The sequence below is a fragment of the Leptonotus elevatus genome, chromosome 22 (genome assembly GCF_054856555.1).
Source record: "Leptonotus elevatus isolate MCC_2025b chromosome 22, RoL_Lele_1.0, whole genome shotgun sequence".
Lineage (NCBI taxonomy): Eukaryota > Metazoa > Chordata > Actinopteri > Syngnathiformes > Syngnathidae > Leptonotus > Leptonotus elevatus.
The window spans coordinates 6,081,975-6,104,851 of NC_141260.1; positions in this window are offsets into that span (position 1 = coordinate 6,081,975).

Genomic DNA, 22,877 nt, shown 5'->3' on the forward strand with positions numbered 1-22,877 from the left:
CCGGTGGGATTTTTTGCCGTGCCAAACCTCGAAGCCATGGCCTTTCCCGTTCAGTTCCCAACAGGACAGAACTCACTCGATGAGGCGAGAGAAATTAAGCTGTCACCCAGTTTGTATTTCAATGCAAGGTTATTCTCCGTTGACACTCGATTTGCCAAAGATCAAAGTTACCTTTTCTTTGCGCAGTTTGTGACAGAAACGCATCTGGCCACCAACAGCATGTCCATTCAGGCCCGCAAGGCCCTCATTTGGGATGGGAGGAAGATTTCAAACCGGATGCTTCAGGACAAAGATGAACTGGAGAAGCTCATCCAAAGAGAGCATGCGATGCGCTTCATGCAGCCCTTGAGAGGCACGCCGGCTTTTTGGGAGGGTGCCCTTAGGGACCTCCATGCAATGACCAGGCAGTTGGGCAAGCCCACATTCTTCCTTACCTTTTCTGCTGCGGAAATGAGATGGCCTGAAGTAATCGAGATAGTCAAAGCGCAGCAAGGCGAACAAGGGGACTTTTCCCATCTCGACTGGAATGCCAAATGCGATGTTCTTCGCAGCAATCCGGTCACAGTGATGCGCCTTTTTGAGAAAAGGATGGATGCTCTTATGGCATTCATCCTGTCTCCTGCACAGCCTCTCGGTCCGGTAAAAGACCACTTCTATCGTGTAGAATTTCAAGCCAGAGGAAGTCCGCACGCTCACATGCTGCTCTGGATTAAGGGTGCGCCAGTCATCGAAGAACCCGACCTCAGATGTTGTCAAGAAGCCATTGACTTAATCGACAAGTACATCACTTGCAAAATACCAGACCCGATTGAGGACCCTGAACTGCACGACATTGTCACCAGCGTTCAGGCACACAGCAAAAACCACACAAAGTCTTGTCGGAAAGGAAACGTTTCTTGCAGATTTGGATGGACCAAACCACCATCACGTTGCCATTCCAGACGGAGACTGAAGACGTCCCAACGGACAAGAGTGTGGAAGGCCAGCATGGGAAGCAGGCGGCCAAATCGGCTCGCCTCACCGAAAAACAAAGGGAGGCTAAAGAAGAGCTCTAACGCATCAGAGAGATCCTCATGGACGCGGATGTCCCGAAGGACTTGCCGGAGCTTCTCAAAAAGGCCAATTTGACAATGGACAGCTACAAGGACAGCGTCACTAATCTGACCTCCGGAATGGTTGTCATGTTGAAGCGTGCTCCAACGGAAAGCTGGATAAATGCTTACAACCCACATCTGCTGCGGGCATGGAACGCCAACATGGATATTCAGTACGTGCTCGATGACGTCGCGTGTCTCATGTACATGATGTCGTACATTTCCAAACCGGAGCACGAGATGTCAGAGTTCCTCACGTCTGTTGTCAAAGACTTGAAGACAAAGCCTCTTGTCGACAAAAAGGACGAGATGAGGAAAATAATGGCGGCGTATTCCAAGCACAGAGAGGTGAGTGCTCAAGAAGCGGTGGCGCGGACATGCAGTCTCCCTCTGAAGAAGTGCTCGCGCAGCGTAGTTTTCATCCAGACTGCTGAGGATGGCGTGAAATTGAGTCTACCCACGAGTAGACTGAGGACCATGCAACCGGACGCAGACAACGTGTGGATGTCTGGTCTTTCAGACAAATATGTGGCAAGACCTAGAACGGCAATGTTTGAGCGGATGTGTCTCGCCGAATTCGCATCCGAATACCGAGTCGTCTACGGTCAGCAGACTGAGGGCAAGAATGTCATTCCCCTCTCACACGGCAAGGGATTCATCCAGAAGCGGATTGGAAAAGATGCCGTCATCAGATTCACTCGCTTCTCAATCAAAAAGTATGCTGAGAAGTATTACAGGACCCATCTTAAATTGTACCTCCCCCACAGAGACGACGCCGAGCTCAGGTCTGAAAACCTCAAAACGTACGAGGAGTTCTACGGTACCCGGGAATCAAAGTTCGGTCGGGTGCGGGCTATATTCGACCGCAATCGGGGGCGGTACGAAGGACGGGGAAAGACCGTGGACAATGCATTCGAAAAATTGAAAGAGCTTCGTGCGGTTCTCAACGCGTGGAGCACTTTTGCGCCGGAGGTAGAAGCAGAGCGTTTGGAGTGTGTTGCCGAACGCGAATCTAATCCGTTACAGGAAGACCCGCAAGATGAGGTTCCAGCCTACCAGGACGCTCCTGGTAGCGGCGCGGTCTTGCCGGCGTTTGAGGCGCCAAAGTTGAGCGCCGAATTTGTGAGGAACATGTACCGCAGTCTCAATGAAACGCAAGCGTCCGTCTTTTACGCTGTGCGCGAGTGGTGTTTGAAACGCGTTTCGGATCGTCTCCTCGAGCCCTTCTTTTATTTCATCTCCGGAGGAGCTGGCTGTGGTAAATCGCATGTCATCAAGTGCATTTACCAGGAGGCCAGTAAGATTCTCCGTCAGCTTCCCAGGTTCCGCAGCGAAGTGGATATGGCCAAGCCTGCTGTGCTGCTGACGTCGTTTACTGGCACGGCGGCTTACAACATCTCAGGGAAAACTCTTCATTCCCTCTTGAAACTCCCCAGGACTCTAAAGCCTCCTTACCAAGCGCTGGGGAATACGTTGGACGCATTGTGAGCAACCCTTTGCAACGTGGAAATTTTGATCATCGACGAGATCTCCATGGTCTCCAAGGAACTCTTTGCCTATGTCCACTGGAGATTTCAGCAAATCAAGGGCAACCAGAGACCATTTGGGGGCATCTCCGTTCTTGCAGTTGGGGACTTCTACCAACTGCCACCCCTCGGAAGGTCCAAACCCCTCTGCGTTTCTGACAACGATCTTCTTGACCTCTGGACAGATTTTCAGATGGTCAAGCTTACTCAAATCATGCGGCAAAAAGACGACGTCGCTTTTGAACAGGATCAGGGAGAAGGGGAAGGCTGATCCACTCGGCGATGGTGACAGGGCGTTACTCACCACGGCTGTCACGGATGCGCGAGACCTCCCTGCGTATACTCTGCATATCTTTGCCACCAATAAAGAGGTGGATAGGCACAATGCAGCAACTGTGGCTGTTCTCAAATTGACTGTGGTCAATATTCCCGCAGAGGACTACAGGAAGAGCCCACGGTCGGGGGCGATGGTCACTGTGATCATGGGGTCGAGAAGGGATCTACCGGATGCCCTTCAAGCTGGTGTAGGAGCACGGGTTATGCTTCTTCGGAAGTTGGATGTCGAGGACGGATTGGTGAACGGGACCTTTGGCACAATAGGCAACATTGTTCAAAGCGCCCCAAAGGGGTCGGCGGAGAAAGTGACCTTGCTCGGACTGAGGCTAGACAATCCCGAAGCGGGCCAGAAATTGCGCCATAAAATTCTGGGGCCGACGGATGACTTGGTCTATATCGAAAGGTCGGAGGAAAACCTGGGCATGAAAGGCGTGGTCAGGCGGCAATTCCCCATGAAGCTTGCCTTTGGATGCACGGCTCACAAAGTGCAAGGCATGACGATGACCTCTGCAGTGGTGTCTCTTAAGCGTGTGTTTGAACCTGGAATGGCCTATGTTGCCCTAAGTCGCACGACGTCACTTCAGGGATTGAGGGTCATAGACTTTGACGAATCCAAAATCTATGCCAATCCCAACATCACGACGGCAATGGACAGTATGACGCGCGCTTCTTTCCAAAGTACAAGACCATTGTTGTACTTTTCCAAAATGCCGCAAACTGCTTTTCCCACCTTGACCATTGTTCATCACAACACCGAGGGCCTTCCATCTCATATTGACGACTTAAAGTCTCATCATGAGTTGAGGCTGGCAGATGTCCTTTGCCTCACTGAAACTCATTTGTCTGGATCCTTCTCCCCCCCTCCCTTGCAACTGGAGGGATGCAGCACTTTTGTGCGCAACAGACAAGTTTCGTATTCAAATAGACTGGACGTGGCCCAAAAAGAGGGTGGCGGAGTCGCAGTCTATTATCGCGATTGTCTTCGAGCGGAGCCCCGTCGGTTTATTCGGATTGTGGTTGACCTGGAATTTGCTGTCATCAGGGTTGACGCTCCCGTCCAGGCTTTGATAGCTACGGTCTACAGGCCACCCAACCTGAGTCTTGGCACCTTTCTTCCAAACCTTGGAAGTCTCTTGGATGCCTTGGCCGTGATGGACTGCCAGCCTATTGTTGTTTGCGGAGACTTTAATGAGGATTTGCTTTCAAAGGGAAAGAAATCCATTCTGGACTTGTTTCAGTCCAGAGGCTTTTCACAGCTGATCACCCAGGCCACAACTGGAAAGCAGACACTGATTGATCACATTTACATATCTCGCCCAGATTGTTGTGTTCAATCAGGCGTTCTGCACACTTATTACAGTTACCACAGTCCGGTCTACTGTGTGTTAACTTCTTGTGTCAGCTCATTGTAGATCGCAAGGGCACCATTTTCACAAGTGTGCCTTTGCAAATGTTATTGAGCCTTTCATACCACTGCTCAAAAGAGGGGGATACTGTACTTTAAATTGTAAAGGCTGAAAAGTTAAATCCTTTGCTCGTTCAAAATTTGTGTCATAACAGAACTACACTCAAAATCAGAGCGGCCAATCATTTTTTTTGTAGACATATTTATCATTTAGTTAGTTCTAAACTTATTGAGCTTTAAATTGAATTTAAGACATGGGATATGCCATTTAAGCGCTCCCTTATTTTGAGCAGTGTTGTATGACGGTACTTTTAATCAGTGTGCTTTTCTGTTAGCAGGACATCGTGCATTTGGACTTGAATGTTTTGTTTGTCCTTATTGTGATTGTGACTATAACACAATGAAAAGTGTTGGTGTCAGTGAGGAACTGCGATGGTAAGGAATGAACTGTGATGGTAAGTGATGATTGATTACTGAATTGATCTAGGCAAACATTGAACACTCATTTTTCATTTTCACATGCAATACAGGTGGATGGAGCGCAGCAAGGGGCGCTACTTGACATGGCCAAGGATATCAAGGTTGTTATGTCCGGTACAACTGGTGGAGAGAAAAGATGAAAAAAGGGATCCCGCAAACGTAGACCAAAATGATTTATTCTACAGGATTCCTCACTGAAAAACCGTCACATGTGTATTGGATGAGTATTTAGATTAAGTTTTAACTGTTCAGTTTTGCTGCCTATTTTCTAACAACTTGTTCCTTTGTGTGCTGAGGAAAAGATGAAGATGCTGTGTAACAAAGACCCAAAACGGCTCTTTTAAGAGCCGTTTTACATGTACTTTGGAGTAATATTCCTGCAATATTGATCAGCACCAACATGCCTTTTAATATGCAATGTCAAATTTAAACACTGCATTCATACTGTATTTGCTCCATGATACAGTATATTGCATTTTATATTTTAGTTAATCACTTACACTATAAGCAAGAAATTAAACTGATTCCCTTTTGATATGACTAAAATGTCAATCAAGACATAAGGGAAGCCATTACACATGTAATAACTGCAGTTATTACAAATTGTCCTGAACTCTATTCCTGCTGACACAAATTGAGAGGTAAAGTACACCAACATTTGGCAAACAGTTCAGAGCATGCATCTTTCCACCTTGCAAGAGTCAGCAGGCCCATTCAAAATTTCCGCGGAAATTTTTCTAGTATTATTCTTCTTCTTCTTTTTATTATTTTTTTTAATCTTCCACCGATTTTTCCGCAAGGGAATTCCCAGTTACCATGGGGACGCTATTCCCAAAAAACTCCCAAATAAAGTCCCATAGGAATGAATGGGAAACCGAAAGAGATCAACTCCAATCAAGCACCTTTTTCCAAGACACGCTGCGCGCACATACGTTGACCGACCGATATGAATTTTAGCTCATTTTGTTGGAATTTTTGTCATCTTTAGCTCAGTGTCAAAAAAAAAATTAAGGAATGAAAGCTCTCCCCCCTGTGCGGGTTCAAAGACAGTGAGCAAAGGGGTGAAAGTCGCCTATTTAGAGTGTGACTAATTAAGGCTTCAGTGACGGGAACCAAAAAATCTATTTCCAAAAGTTTCACTTCAACTCGTCACCATGGCCACAATCTTTGCTCACTAGACATCAAATTCGCACATTTTGTAGCCACAAGCCTCTGCTTTCTGAAAAACTAAGTTTTATTTGGCTAAGGTGTCATTTAGTACCTTTATTTTCACTTTAAGCGAGGAGAAGTCGGACTATTTCGATCTCTTTTCAATGTTATTTTCGCCGTTTTTCCCTCTTCATTTTCGATCAATCATAAGTTTTCAACCTGCTCCTAAGTTGGTCATTTTTCATCCGATTAAAAAACTGAGAACATGCTCGCGTTCCCCAAACCCTTGCCGTTCTAACGAGCCATTTCTGGAATCTGCATCTTCAACCGTTAGGTCGTGAGAGGCTTTTGTTTGAGGTGAGCGTATCCTATACAAAATCAATGGAATGTGGGTGCGTGACGTCTCGCAACAAGTTAAAATCAAATGTGTGTGCGTGAATGATCTGTCGTTTTTGCATAGCAACTGCCTCAGCCAATCATCTCTCACTGTTGAGCTCAACTCAGCCCCTTTTTTTCTTGGTGTACTCAAGGCTTGGCCTATATACGACTACTACTATTGCAAATACTATTACTACTACTACTATCTTGGCCAATTGATTAGGTACACCCAGGATTCTGGTCAATTAATTAGCTACACCCTGGATTCTCTCCACTCCGCCCACCCAGGGCGGCGGCCATCTTGGCCAATTGATTAGGTACAGCCAGGACTTTTCAGTCACAAAATGTTTTTATTTGATTATTTTCCAAATTTGTAGCGTGACTATTACTGTGTTTTTTGCTGATTATGGTTGATTATTTAATACTAAAAATTGTCCATTTCCTTTGCTAAAGTAAATGTTTTCTTTTGTGATATTGATGAGTTCTTCAAGATGCACAAACAGTGACTGTGCGCATGTTGTCTCCACAGTTTCCTCAGGGCACACATAGACATATAAAAGGAATTTGTAAGATGTTAATAAAATTTGGTTAATGGTGTAAATCAACAAATTCAAATTGGAAGGTTCATTTAACTAGATTGTTTTATGTTCAATATACTTAAAAAAAATAATAATCAGTGACATGTACAATGTAGCCAATAATAAAATATATAATACTGGATATTTTGTAGAAACATTTCATCACTTGTAAAGATTTGTCTGTGTTGAATAATTTAGACAGGTGATAATTGCTGAAATTAAAATAACAGATTCATCACATTATTTTAAATGCATAGTAATTAAAATGTGTCACTCCCTTAACACTGAAAACAAAGATATGAATTAGACAATGGTTGGTTCTTTTTAGTGGTTAAAAAAGTGGATGTTTGAATTACAATTTTTATATTTTTATATGTATTTATTTTTGTATGTTGATGTGCAAAAAACACATACAATTGGTCAAGCAGCGCATCCACCACCAGACAGCCTGTCCTGTATGTAGCAGTATGTCCTACTCGCAACCCGCGAGTGTTGTATGACACAATCCGCATTATTGAACCTTGCAGCTGCACGCAGCGCAGTTGCCCCCTTAAACTGGTCTCCTCGGATGCAGCGCGCTCCAACCTCACCATCCGGCTGCAACCCATCTTGTGATAGTTGGGACTTCGCGTTGTCTTCTCTCGCGCGTTTTTTTCTAATCCTAACCCTGATTGGTCCGTTTTTTTCCCTGTCTGTGCTGTGGCCAATGACATTCGCTTGATTTTGGAAGGTTCTAGACGACGGACCCCTCTTGCTGATAGTTGGAGTTCGTGTTGTCCTATCTCTTTTCCCTGATTGGTCGTTTTCTGCTTGTCTGTGCTGTGGCCAATTAGAGACGCTTGAATGAGACTATTTTAGAAGGTTCTCGACGATGGTCTCGTCCCATTTCATTTCGTCTGAGGTAAGTGTTGCACGGCAATTATTTTTAGTCTGATGTATAATGCTAAATAAGTTAGATTTTGCAAGTTTTCCCCATCCTAAACTACATCACGTTAATACTGGCGATGTATTGAAACGTATTTGATGTGTTTGAATATGGAGGTAAATATGGTGCAAAACTAACTTGTGCAAAAAATTTGTACCTGTAGAAAAAAGTCTAAATTTTTATCTGTAAAAGTCGTGATTTGTATCTCCTCTCCCCCACCCCCACCACCACGACAGAATAGACAAACACCTTACTGTATATTGTAGCAACGAGGGCTATACACAATTGAGATTTAGAGCCTACTCAAACTTTTCTTTGTTTTTGTTTTCTTTTACTGCACATTAAAACCTTAAAGTGAGATCTGCTAGCGCTAGCTAGCGCTAGCAGGTGTAGTTAGCATGTAGGCTACCATGTCTAGCACTTAACTTTACCTATCTTGTTAAAACAGCAGCCGGATAACACAACGTTCAAATATGGAGGTAAATATGGTGCAAAACTAACTTGTGCAAAAAATTTGTACCTGTAGAAAAAAAGTCTAAATTTGTGATTTGTATCTGTAAAAAAAAAGTGTGCCTGTAAAAAAAAATTGTGTCTGTAAAATAAATTTGTACCTGTAAAAAAAAAATGTGTATGTGTAAAACAAATTTGTATCTGTAAAGACAAATTTGTACCTGCAAAAGTCATGATTTGTATCTGTACAAAAAAATTTTTGTACCTGTACAAAAACTATAAATTTGTATCTGTAAAAGTTGTGATTTGTACCTGTAGAAATGACAACTTGTAGTCAAAGAAGTCTCCACTAGGAGTCACAAGTGGGTTTTCTGCTGCTGTTCAGTGACGTGAGTTTTGCCCCATTTGTCGCGCTACAAATGGAGCAAAACTAATTTGTACTTGTAGAGCGCCGTGATTTGTACTCGTAAAGAAGGGGGCGGGCTCTGGTGTAATGAAGGGTTGTTTTGACCAATCAAGTGAGAAGGATTTGAGCGGATTGGAGCGCAACCTCATTGGTTTAGCGAACGACGGTGGCGGGACTCGCGGAAGGATACAAGCAGGACACATCGTCGCCAACCAACATACATATTAAGAATACTTCAGTCTCTTTTGGTTTTTGCTATTACAAGGTAAGTATTATGTTACTTCATCATTCTTTCAAATATTGTTGTTTAAACGATGGTCATCCAACCTGTTTTTATGATTAGCATCACATATTTAGCTTTCTAGCTAGCTGGCATTTGATTTCATGCTAAAGCAGTCTAGTCATTATCGTCATTTCTGGCGCCACGGACGTAATTTCATCTCATGCTTTGGAATATTGTGGCTATATGACAACAATGAACAACTAAACTACTTCATTATATGCCAAGAATGGTGCAGTGCGCTGCTCCCCTGTGTTGGTTAAAATTGTTATTTCTTGTATTAGTTAGCTGGCTAACAAACGAATTCATGTAGCTCACATATGCGCCATTGACAGGTACTGGAGGGAAGATGCACCCAATCGATGTTATGTATGTACACATTTGACTCCATAGTGTTCTTTATCTTGTTTTGCCTTCTAGAAAAATGACCGATCAGAGCAACAGCTCTTCGCTGCAGCAGCAGGTGAGCGGAATATCGCTACTGTCTTGACATTAATGGTGTGTTTTTTTTAAGTGGGTGGTCGACATATAGTTCACCAGCGCTCCCTTGAGCTTCTCGTAGCTTCAACTCAGTGTCTGAGTTCTTTTCAGGTCTATTTTGCATACAGTATTCAGCACGCACACCATGGGCCTGGTGCGGTTCTTGTCAAAGTAATAGTTATGCAGTAGTCTAAACGCAAAGTTGTGAGCCTGATGTAGTTTAATTTAGGAGAGTTACCGGTAGCAAGTTTATATGTATAGCATATATGTATACAATAGTTACATAACAACTAACGGGAGTTTCCATTTTTAATATTAATTTATCAGTTATGATGCCGTACTACTACTACTGTTACACTCAACAGGACGAGCATTTTCGAATAACCCAACCAACCTTATCAACAAACCTGGAAAAAACGCCAAAAGAGGAAACTTTTCTCTTGGAAGCGGGTCTTGGGAGGAGGACCATAAATATGGGTGACAATGCCGATCACGCAGAGGTAAGCCTAAAAGACAATTCTACACTTCAGTCTTGCCATTGTATTGTTTTTTAATGTTTTGTTTCCTTCTGTATATGTGTGTTTCCATTACCCTCAGATTTGCGCAAAATGCAAATTGTGCAAAAGCAAACTGTTAATGGAAACACTGTAATTTAAAAAAAATGCAAATATCGGCCCAAAAAATTTGCTTTCCCATGGTTTTTGAGACAGGTCTAAATACAAGTATTTCGCAAAAGTGTAATGAAAATAGTGTTGCACGGGATACCGGTGCCAGTACCGTACCTTTATGTTTTGGTGTCAAAAACGGCTCGGTATAATTTTTTTCTTAGTACCGGTACTTAAAAAAAAAAATACGAGACAGCCCGCCAACTCTTGTTTTCTATCTACCGATATGTGGAAAACGCCTTAAGTAAGCGACACGCCTCTTTTAGCGTGTGTGCGAGAGGGCGCAGGAAGATAGCTTCACGCACTGAAGCGCTTGCTGGACGTGCACTCCTCGTGGAGAAGCATGAAGCGCTAATTAAGCTTATTAAGTGTAGTGCTCGCTGGACGTCCACGTAAGCTATGCAACAGCATTGGCATTGCCTACGCATGTTTTCAATCAGCACACGAAGAACACGTGTGGTTTTCAATTTTCAGTTTTAGAAAGGTTTTGTGACAAGAGCAAATGTTTTTCGTGAAGAAGCAGAAGAAAAAGCAGCAATCATTCCTGCAGTGGACTTAGGCACGGTGCGTTCAATGAACAGGCACACAGTAGGATATCACACTTATGCATAGTAAAAGCTCAGACGACTGACAGAGCAACAGACACAGGTTGTGACGCATTTTTGACACTTCCCTTAAAAATAAGTGGAGTTTGAATTATTTTGTTCCCAATTTGTAGTATTTGATGATGCATTCGACTAATTAGGAGCGAAATGGAGAAGAGCCGAGACATGCACGAACAATCAAGCAACGTTACATTGAGTTATTGGAGTGCCACTATTGCCAATTTTTAAAACGGATGACATAAAATGCAGTCAAATATAGCACTTCAAGAATACAGAATGCAATGTGAAAGCACATACAGTATAAACATAAATATATACCGTATGTACATAAATTTAACATGTATACATCCCAATATTTCAAATTAATAATAAGTAAAAATAATTTGAAGTTCTTTAGCCAGTTTTAATTTTGCTGCTTTTGCTGATGTTTTAGAGTTTTGTCTAGCGTTTCAGTACCGGCATTGAGGTATTTTATGCAGGTTTTAGTATCAAAGTCAAAATTTCGGTATCGTGAAAAGACTAAATGGAAACCAGTGTTTTCCCCAGCGTTTTAATAGAGCGGCGAGCCGCCAGGCTTTTCTTGACCCTCTGCCAGGCTAAGCGTCCCTGGAATTAACCGGGTACAAAAAGAAAAAAGAAATTGCTCCACAAAATTCTAAATTCGCTCCTTAAAGAAAGAAAAAAAAAGGAGAGGAAAAAATAAATTTGCTCCTCAAATGAAGTCATGATACGCAAAACTGCTCCGCAATTACTGCAAATAAATAAATAAATTCTGATCCTTGTGCGCATTGACTCCCTCTGTCAAACGGACAACGAATTATAATCACAAGATGTCGGTCGGTCTGTTTGGTTACCCTCCCGATACCGTCATTTGAATTTTCCACCATATCGCAAAACTGTTAATTTTCATTTGCAGCTAACAAAGTTTTATGAAAATTTATACATATAACAATTAACTATGTCAGCAGCACTTGCTTACTACTTTCAGATAAGCAGACTGCTCCAAGAAGAATATCCCAGGATGCGAGATTTACAAGGTGGCTGGTTTCTTAAAAAAGTTACAGGTATGGTTCTTCATTGGATACTGTTGAATTATTAACATTGTTTTTCAGTTTCAATTTATATTTTAGCCGTTTTGGATTTAGTTATAGCTGTGTAGCTCAATGAATAGTATTGTCTATTGTATTCTTATCTGTCTCTCTTGCCTGGGAAAGAGGGAGTAGAGTTTGTACCAGTCTCAGTCGGTCGAGTCCAAGGACAGGCTGACTTATTATTGTTTAAGTCTAATCTGATTTGTATTCCTGGGAACTTCTGCCTTTTTATGAATGGGAGGGGAGAGGAGACTTTTCGTATTCACCCACTTTTCAATAAATAATGATGTGCAGGAGAAGGAGGGACACACACTTTTGAACAGAACACTGCTTGGGTGACTTCATTTGTGTGATCAGAAGCTTCTGATAATTATAATACCTTTGCAAAGGGACAGAATCTCACCATTCAGTTAATTGAACACGCAAAGAGTAGAATACAAATATTGTAAACTCTAACAATACATACTTCAATTTTCTTTGATTTAATTTTGTTTTTTATACCAAGCTCTAAATTATCCGACAGTGTGACACTTCGAGGCTGTGGTTGCCAAATAAGGCATTTGGTCCCCTTCATCTGAAGCCTTGTTTACAGCTTTTCTCATTGATGTCTAGTGAAACCTGGCAGTGTATAATGAAAATGAACTGCCATTCTCAGATGCCAAAATTAACCACACTAACTTAAGTGTGCATCGGGCAGCAATATACATGCATTAATGGGCTTTTGTTCGTTTAACTTGTTCAGGTTCAACGCTGCCAGTTGTTGCAAATTAAGATAAGTTGGTTAATCATGACTACATGGACAATTAATTGCATTATCAAATGTGATATATAAAAAGAAAAGCACGTTGCGGATGATGCCTGAATCCATTGGTACATTCGTGTCAGTAAGATAGCCTGAGCACACACAGGTTGTCATGTGTGTTTGATGTAATGGTACACGATGTCCTGTTTGGTGCGCTAACACACTGCCACGTGTAATGTAAACATTAGTCAGTTAACTCGTGTTTTTTAACAGCTAAAACAAAGCTACTGTACGCAAAACAGGAACACACATGCTTGCTCACAACTTTCTCCGTTTACGAACTCAAATTGACAATTCCGAAGTTCTGGCATCTCTTATATTTCCACAATGTAACACCGTGACAACAACGTGACAAGCATACAAAGCAGGCATATTGTTAAAATTATAGTTTTTCACATTCTCAAAACAAAACAATCCTCACAAATCAAATTACGACGATCCAAAGTCTAATACTTTTCAACGAGTGGAAAGCTTCATTTCACCAACGATAATTTCTGCACTTGAGGAAAGTGGAAAATCGGATTTATCCCACTTAGATTGTCAGTTCCGACCTCAAAGCGTTCAAGGAAAACGCACAGTAAATACATGATATAATATGTTCACGTGACACAATGTGTTTTGGAATGACTGTATTAACCAGAACAAATAAATTACTGTAATCAGCAATCTTTGCTGTTTACATTTGCCTCTAACGCTTTTAGGCCAGAACTGGGTCACTCCCAGTGGGATAAATCTGACTCCAAACCATATGCAGTATATGACTGCCATTTTGACGTAGCATCACAATTGTCAATGAAAACACTGAAAGTTACAAAACATGACATATTTGTCACAAGGCCTCAGCAGAAACTCATAATCTTTAAGAATCCCCCCCTTTCAGGTACATACCTCTTTTTTTAATTTTGTTGATCAATTTAATACTTCTAAATTATGCCTACTAATGCCACAGAATGGTTTCCTAGTATTATTGCAACTTTGCGTAGTTGAATTAATTGTGAGTGTAACATTTTATTTATTAATGTCTGGAATGCTGTTACAAGCTGCAAATTTAACCATCATAGTAATTGTCTTTATTATAATTATGTGCATACACCAACAAATTTTGTTTGTTGATGAAAGCCCTTCAAATTTGTATAGTTTCTGTTACGGTGTGGTCACGGAGCGGCGTGGTGTCTGTCGGCGTGTGAAGTGGAGGACCCAAAATGCAGGGAGGCAGGAGAACCACAGCAGGAGCGAGACTGGCGTGCTTTATTTTTCAGAAAACACTAACCAGGGTACTGGTTAATGCTAACTAAACAACAAACTGAAAAGTTACAAAATCAAACTGACAGCCAGAACTCCGGTGGTGACCGTGACAAGCGGCAATGATCGCACGCCGACTGATCACCACCCGGGAACTAAATACACCCACACTAATTGGGTAACTCGCCACACCTGGGGCCAGGCACAAGTGGCCGAGGGCCCGGATTGGTCAACCCGCGGAAAGGCTGGAACCCACTCAGGACCAATCGGGACCCTCAACCAAAACCAGATCTTCCCAGACATGACAGTTTCTTTGTTTGTTTTTCTTACTTTTTAAGGAGGCGGTGGACAAAGAAGATTAAATCCTGTGGCTCAAGGTTCACAAGGATACACTGCCAAATCTCTCAAAACTGCTTCGAACAATGGGAAAAATGTGCTGTACATTGTCCCTCTTCAAGAAGAAATAGATACTACCCCACTGCCGTATGATGCTGCTGAGTTCAACAAAATGCCCAAAAATGGATGCATGACCTGTGGCCAGATGGTTCCATTGCCCTTGATCCAGGTCCACATTGAGTCCTGTAGAGCTCATGTAAGTTGTCTTTACAAATGTTTCCCTAATAGATAAAATCAAATTATTACATTTGCTCAGCTGTGGTAGCATTTTTTCCCTTTATCTTTGTAGTCTAAGGGCTATCTTTTCGTACCCAGCTCTAATATAGTGCAAAGCTCAGTCTACTCTGCACTTGGTTTGATTTTTGTTGTATTTGACTACTCCTTTACTGGCCAATGATAATGGCTCTACTTATTATTTCAGTTCATTGTGAGGCACACGGCCTACATACATACGTACATTCGTGACTGGCTGAATGTTGGCTGAATATGCGTGGCAGGAAGTTCACGTAACTTAAAGGCGCATGTCAAATTTTGGAGTGTTAAAACAACCATATTTATCACCCACACATGCTTAAGAAAAATGTTAAAGGACAGGAGGCACTACTGTGGCACAATGGCTGTTGCCCCTATTTTCATGTTTTGTCAAATAATGATGACGGTTTCGGGACGGAAACGTAAGGTTTCTCCTTGAGCCTGACGTCAGGCGTTTGCACGCTCTCACGCTCTGCAGAAGCGCTGGCAAGGTGAAGTGTTTGGGGGTTGTTTCTAAGAGTCCGTGGGAAAAACAAGTGTGTGCGACAGCGGATATAAAAGTGTGTAAAGAGAGGTAAAACAAAAATATCACCAAAAAAATCAATAATTATCTTAAGCGGGTAAATGAATAAGTCAATTAAATGAAAAAAAAGTAGGTAAGTAAGTGTGTTTTAAGAGTGGGTAGAGATGAAAGTGTCCTAATATTTAACGGAAGTTCAATCCATGGGGAGAGATTTTTGTAAAATCTCCCAAACTTTCTAGAGGAAAATAATGTGCTGTTAAGTTAAATTTAAGTAAAACAAAAAAGTTGATTATCTAGAAATGAAAGTTGGTCGATCATTAGTAAGTGGGAATATATTTTTATTGTCTTCTTTATTCATAATTGTTCTTTCACCGTGCGAAAATATTTATTTTTAATCCAAATACCTGATTATTCAATAGAATTTTCCGTATGATGTTTGAACACCTAAATATTTGATAGCTGCAGGACAAGAGGGGATGCTATACTGTACCATACATAATATAAATGTATAATGAAAGAGATGACCTGACGCTTGGGGAGGACTGGCCAATTGGGAATTTAATGAGTTTCCCAAATGCCCAGTCCATCCACGGCGACAAATCAAATAGTAATGGCTTGATGCCGGTCGAACAACGAATCGGCATGTTGGACACTGCACCACCGCTCCCTGGAAAAGTTCAGGCTCAGGATTTTTTTTTTAACTTTAAGCCCTTGATAACACCCAGTGGTGAAGTCCAGGGTATACGCGGGTATACTGAGTATACCCACTTCTTTTTCAGTCAGCATTGAGTAAGTCAGACACCTATGCTGTTTTCGTGTGTAGGGTGTTTCAGTTCTCCGAAGTGCTTTGGAGAACTGAGACACCCTGGCCTACACACTCCACTCACACCTATCAACGGCAACGTTCAATTGAGGGGCACAAGGGTGGAAGTGCAATTATTGGGGCGCAACCTATATGTCGCAACAGTAACCGTAAACAGCGTTACAGAAGTTGGAAGTCCGTGGCATGTTGCCCATATCTGCTACTATACGTGCTGGTTGCTATAAATCAATAAAAAAATATACTTTTTTTTTTATTAACTAGTAATTGACATTTGATTATTTTCCACTAGAAAACCTGACGATTTCTCACCGCACACTTGTTAAAAATCACAGGGTTAACAGATAAAAGTAATTTTAAGCATAGCAATTTTTTTGTCAAATTACTTCTTTTTTAAACTCCTGTCACAGGCACCTGTCTATGAACATTTGGCTTTTTCGGTGGAACTGTCAAGTTTGTCTTATGAAAATTCTATTCATTTGATTCCATATTTTCCATAGACGAAGGATGATTGTGAAGACGAAACGGTCCCGACAGCAGAACATGATTTAGAAGTAATTAGTAAGGTAAGCAATCCGTGTATTTGTGTAACAGTAGTGTGTTTATTCAAATGTCATGATCTGCTATACTTTGTTCTATATTGTATTCAACAGTTATGTTACTTCTACTTTATGAAACCATGTCTCTATATGCTTGGTACTTTTAGGACTCCTGTCCAATTTGTGGAAATATATTTCCTGCGGAAATTGTTGCACACCATGCAAGTTCATGTGGTGACAGGTATGACAGACGTAAATTTAGAGATATCAAAACTGCATGAGAATATGCACAAAATACTACAATTAATTTATTACTTATAATGGTGCTTGAAATGTAAAGCGTAAATTTCCCCTTAGGGGTAGAGTTCGCCAGTCGGCGAGCTGGCGGACTCAGTAACAGGGGGGTGCGGGGGTTGGGGGCCGGTGGGGTGCCTGGCGGGCCTGCAGTGCCCCGTTCTGCTGCGTTGGGTCAGGGGCGCGGGCCGTGTTGGGGCGGGGGGCGCTCCTGCTCCTGGGATTGCTCTTCGGCCGGTGGCCCTGGCGGGGCCCGGGGGTCGTCCTTTGGCGCTGCCGCGGCCTGGGGGGCCCTGAGGTGTTGCGCTTGCTCTGTTCCGGCAGGGGTCAACGGCTCCCCTCTTTGGTGGAGATTTTCAAGCATGCCAGATCCACCACACCAGCATCTACCGAAACTCAGACACAATCTGTTTCCTCCTCAGGTCATTGAATCGGTGGAGGCTGGTGTCTGTGGATCTCACTCGGCTTCGTCTGTCCTTCCTTCCTTTTCTCGGTCTCTCCTTCGGTCTCTTGAGGCCTCCCTGATTTTATGTTTTTTGGATTTGTTGGGGTCTGGATGTTTCTTGGGTTGGGGAGGAGTTCTGGTGGGTGGTGCCTGGTCGGTGCTGGATTTCACCTTCCTTGGTTTTCTTTGGTCCCCTCGGGTCTCCTGACGGCGGTGTTCGGTTTAGGTGAACGGTATGAGATTTTTTCTAATAGGTTTTTTTGGTGAGCTAACAAATACACGCACGCACGCACGCACACACGCACGCACGCACGCACATACACATACTCACCCACACACACACACAAAAAAAAAATAAATAAATAGAGAGCAATGATGATGACATTTCCGAATGAACAATACTGAGTTCTTTAAGAAAAGAAAAAAAAAAAAAGTAAAGCGTAAATTTCTTCATGTAAATCGTCAGGTACATTTTCAAGATATAAATTTTTACATCATTTGACACATGACCACTGTGTATGAGTTTTCTTTTTTGGATGATGCAAGTGTGATAATCAAACTGTATAAAATGTTTTTTTTTTCTTAATATGTGTGCTAAAACATGTGTTCATTCAATCCTTTTCAAGATTTCCATGTGGTAGCTCCACTTCTGCACAATCATATATGCCGAGTGACCACATGACTCAAAGCAGCACTGGTGCATCAGTTATCTGCTCATCACCTGATATAACGACATCAACAGCGACCCTCTCAACAGACAATACCCTTTTACAGTCCAGACCTGATGAAATGGATGAGATGCGTTAGTATTTGTCTAAAAAAATTTATGAATAAATAATGATATGTTTGGTAAAAGTTAAGAAAAACAATCACATTGAAAGATGTTAAAATGCCAATATTCATTACAGTGCTGTAATTTTTTTTCCATCTCACCAAAAATCGAATTACAATTATTGAGTTTGTCATAGACTTGCATATGTCTTTGTTTATTCTACAAATTGGTTATAGGCACAATTTGTAGAGTAGTGAATGTTGTGCAATTCATTACTTTTTAAATTACAACTTCAATTATAATAAACAGTTGTTTTCTTCTATTTTTTGTGTGTTACTACAGCATGGCAAAACGTAGTGGATCCGGAATTAGCAGCTGACCAGTACAGAAGGCAGTGTTTGCAAACCAATGAAGATAAGCCATACCTAAAAATAATAATAGACATTGGAGAAGACGTAATGGACCAGGAAGCCAGAATCCTCACTTTTTACAAGACTCCCAATATAGATTGGGCCAAACCATTTCAAGCTAAACTAAAAGGTGCTGTAAACAAACCTCAATTCAAACATGTTGTTTTTGAGTATTGTATTCGTAACATGTTTTGCTTTTTATATATTTGCAGGGGTGCAGATAAGTAGCATGTTAGTGCGCATGAGCACCAAAATTACAATAATGTAGTAATGTACTTGTTAAACTTATTTTTTTTTCTTTTCTTTTTTAAGTTCACACTTAAAGCTTTCTATGAACAACCGCTAAGACAGCTAGCTTGAGTAGCCTATCTCCCTGGAAACTGATGCATTTGCATGGAGATGTGGCTGAAGGCGTCGTACAAGTGCTGCCAGAAGGACAGTTATCTTCGCATCACTGTACTGTGGCTACGGCAGTCATTCAAAATATGTAATGACACGAAAGTGGTCCATGTTGCATGTTGCATGAATATTTTTATTGTGGGAGTACAATGCTGTAACAACAGCAATCCCACATGAACATATGAAAACATGAAAAATACAAATTTGAAGGCCAGAAAACCCATGACCTGAAAGATGGATGTGATTGCTTGTGTTTTTAGGAGATGTGGCCATTGGAGAAGGGGTTAACAGACACTTCTTCAGTATGATAATGCACAAGTTACAACATGGTTTCAAACTTGATTGCGGTAGGTCTTAAAGAATCCTAAAGACACTGGCCCAACTCCACTAAAGTTTGTTTGTTTAAGTTGCAAGGCAAAATAGAACATAAATGTTAGATAATTGACTCATGATTTTATGAAGGAATTACGTGCACCATCCTGGCAGACAGCTTTAGTTATGGTCAGTGATTATATTGCAAATTATTGTAAATTAATCATTCAGCAAATACAAGTTATCATTCAGCTATACTATAAATAACTAACAACAGACAGCATAGCCATAACACATGACAAATCTGTCAATCTAAAGATTAATACACAATCATAGGCAGGAAATTGCAATCATGTGGTTATTATTACCGTATTGAACATAAAATGGCAAACCCCATTAAAAAATTATTATTGTTTTTATAGGAACCGCATGCGGCACTGTGCTGTTTGAAGGCCAACCAGATCATTTAATTCCTGCCACTTCCCAAGTATTTGCACATAATGACCTGTTTGTCATGGCAGGAAGAATGATTGGGCATTCTTTCCTTCATGGGGGCCCTTGTCTGTTAGGTATTAGCCCAGCAGTAATTCATGTGTTGCTTGGTAAATCACCACAGACAGCGACAATCATGTTAGAAGATGTGGCAGACATGGACATCGGGGAGACCATACGCCCGGTAAGTACGGTAAAGTGCAAGGTTATCCATTGGAAAACATTGTCATTCAATGAAAAAATATGGACTATACTTTTACTTTTTAAATGTAATTTATTGGAAATAAATGTGCGGTATTTTCTTTTTAAAGCTGTTTGAGAATCAAGAATCTGCTGGAAAGGAAGAAACAAGTGAAAAAAGAGGACTCAATGAGTGTCAGACAACGGCTGTTAATGACCTGGCATTGGCATGGGACATGCCTATATTAACGGCTAGTAACAGCACCTGGCTCCTTCACAATCTACTTCAGCATGCAGTAAGTGTGGCTGACTAGCGTTATATCCATCAAAAGTTGTCCTACTTAAGTGTCTCCTATCTAACAGTATATCATGCTTTGATAAATGTACATTTTACACATTACCTCTGTATATGTAACTGGATAGCCGATAGGCCAATTCCATATTATTACTCTCAATAAATGTTTCTCGGCATACAATTGTTAACTTTGTATACATTTTTACTGTTTTACTTTATATTTTAACCATTTTGTAATTAGTTATAGCTGTGTAGATGTAGGTATAATTATGTTAACTCAGTATGGCTGAATGAATAGAAATATATTCTTATCTGTGTTACTTTCATGAGAAAGAGCAACGGGTCTGTCTATTCATTCGCTATCTCTAAATGGGAGGGCCGGATTCTGCTGTGTCGGAAGGGAGTCAGGCTTATTGTTGTTGTATTTTTTCTAATCTGATTTATACCCATGGGAACGGATTCTCTTGTATTCATTCAGTTGTAACCAGGTGTGTTGTGGGCTGACTTTTCTATGAACCCTCTTTTGAATAAATAATGATGTGGGCTGGAGAGAAGACACATTTGAACAGAGCACTGCTTGGGTGACTTCAATTGTGTGATCAGAAGCTTCTGAAAAATATTCACCTTTGCAAGGGGACTTCTTCACCAGGATCTCACCATTCAGTTAATTGAACACGCAAAGAGTACAATACTTAATATTGTCTACTCTAACACAATCCTATAGGAGGATCTTTGATGAAAAATGTTTGCGCATGCGCGGTTGGTTGTGTGACAGAAAATGATAGCGGGCTCAGTCGCGCTGTATAGATGAGACGTCAAACAATATCGCCCATTTCAAGGCGAGGAACAAGTCAGGGTGGCTGTTGATCATGCTTTGGAACACCTGAATAAGACTGAAAAAGAAATATGACTTAGTGTTTTTTTATAGCTACTGCACAAACTCGATTTCTTCGTTTTTTAAATCCTCTCCAAATAACAAATCTATAGGCTCAAGTAATTACCGGTAATAAAGTGAGCCTCACAAACCCTGTCAGCATCAACTGGAAACCAGGCTTTGAGCATCAAATTATACCCTCCTGATATCTCGCAGCCATCACAATATGTCACAATGAACATTATGTCACACACGATCCTCGAATATATTTACCGTATTGAAATTGGAGAACATTTGATTTACGATGTTTATAAATTTATTAAACATAAACAAGAGGACTTCAGACATTTTACAACTTGCCTTAAATACATGTATACATTATATGCTTAATGAGGGTTGTAGGAGGAAAATTGTACATTTTTTAATAAATTAATTATAACTAACTCAACAAAAGATGCCTCTGCCAAATCTAATATTGGGGTCTAAAGAACTTAGCTGTATATGTCTAATCTGTATGTATACCTATAGTATATATAGTAGTCTTCTCTCAGGATGGGAGAGGTAAGATGGTCGCCCTGTGGCTTCAATGGCTTGCACGGTGTGTATGGGCGATCGGCTGTACAGCAATATATACAGACCAGTGTTTGAATGTGCACAGAGTAATAATTGAATTGAATTTACTGCATGTATATATTTACTTGGAGTCCCTTCATCCATACCTCACTCACCCCTGTGATACTTTAGGGTGCTCGGCCGAAACTCCCGCCAACTCAAACAGCTGAAGCAAGGACTAAAAGAAACCCTCATTATGCTGTTATTGGAGTCTCGACCCGATGCAGTGGCATCAGTTTTTCCAACAGAAACAAAGTCTGAGTGCAGTGTGGAGGTATTCAATGAAGCATGTCTAGGATTCTAAAATGTCTGTAATTTTCAAAATAAATTTTTTTGCATGGGAATTAACTGGAATTTATGGGAATGCAAACGGAAGATTTGATTTGACTCAAGATTGACCAGATAACTTAATTACACTTGGGTTAAATAAATACCTTTTTTTTTTGTTTTTTTTAAAGGTTGTGCGAGTTTGAGTGAGCCTGCTCATGGGCATGTTGGGGGGAAGGTTAGGGTTTTCTTTGTGCTGTACTATGGATGTTTTACTCACTCAACGCTTTTGAGTTGCAATGTAATGTATGAAAGGAGCTATATCAATTTTGATTTGATGTGACAGTCTGGCAAAACAAAAAATATTTATTTTTTCATTAGGGTTAGTTCAAGGTTGCAAAGATGTTTGCCAGACCCACCACCCATCCATCCATTTATTACCGCTAATCCGGAGTCGGATTCACGGGGGCAGCAGCTTTAGGAGGGAAGCCCAGACCTCCTCAGCCACTTGAACCAGTTCCTCCGGCTGGATCCTGTTAGAGTAGACAATATTAAGTATTGTACTCTTTGCGTGTTCAATTAACTGAATGGTGAGATTCTGTTGAAGAAGTTCCTTTGCAAAGGTTTTAATTACCAGAAGCTTCTGGTCCACATAGACAAACCATCCAAGCGATGTCTCTGTTCAAATGTGGCTCCCTCTCTCCAGCTCACATCGTTATTTATTCACAAAAAGGGTTCAGAAAAAGGTCAGCCCACAACACACCTGGTTACAACTGAATACAAGAGAATCCGTTCCCATGGGTATAAATCAGATTAGAAAAAATACAATAATAATAAGCCTGACTCCCTTCCGACACAGCAGAATCCCCGGAACCTCCCTTTAGATTACGAATGAATAGACAGACCCGTTGCTCTTTCTCATGAAAGTAACACAGATAAGAATGTAGGTCTATTCATACAGCCATACTGAGTTAACATAATTATAAACGGCTAAAATATAATTTAAAACTGAAAAACAATGTTAATAACTTAAAAATCCCTCATTTGAGCTCATAAGAGCTCAACACATTAAAACATTTTTTTTCAATGGTTGTGTGGTAAAA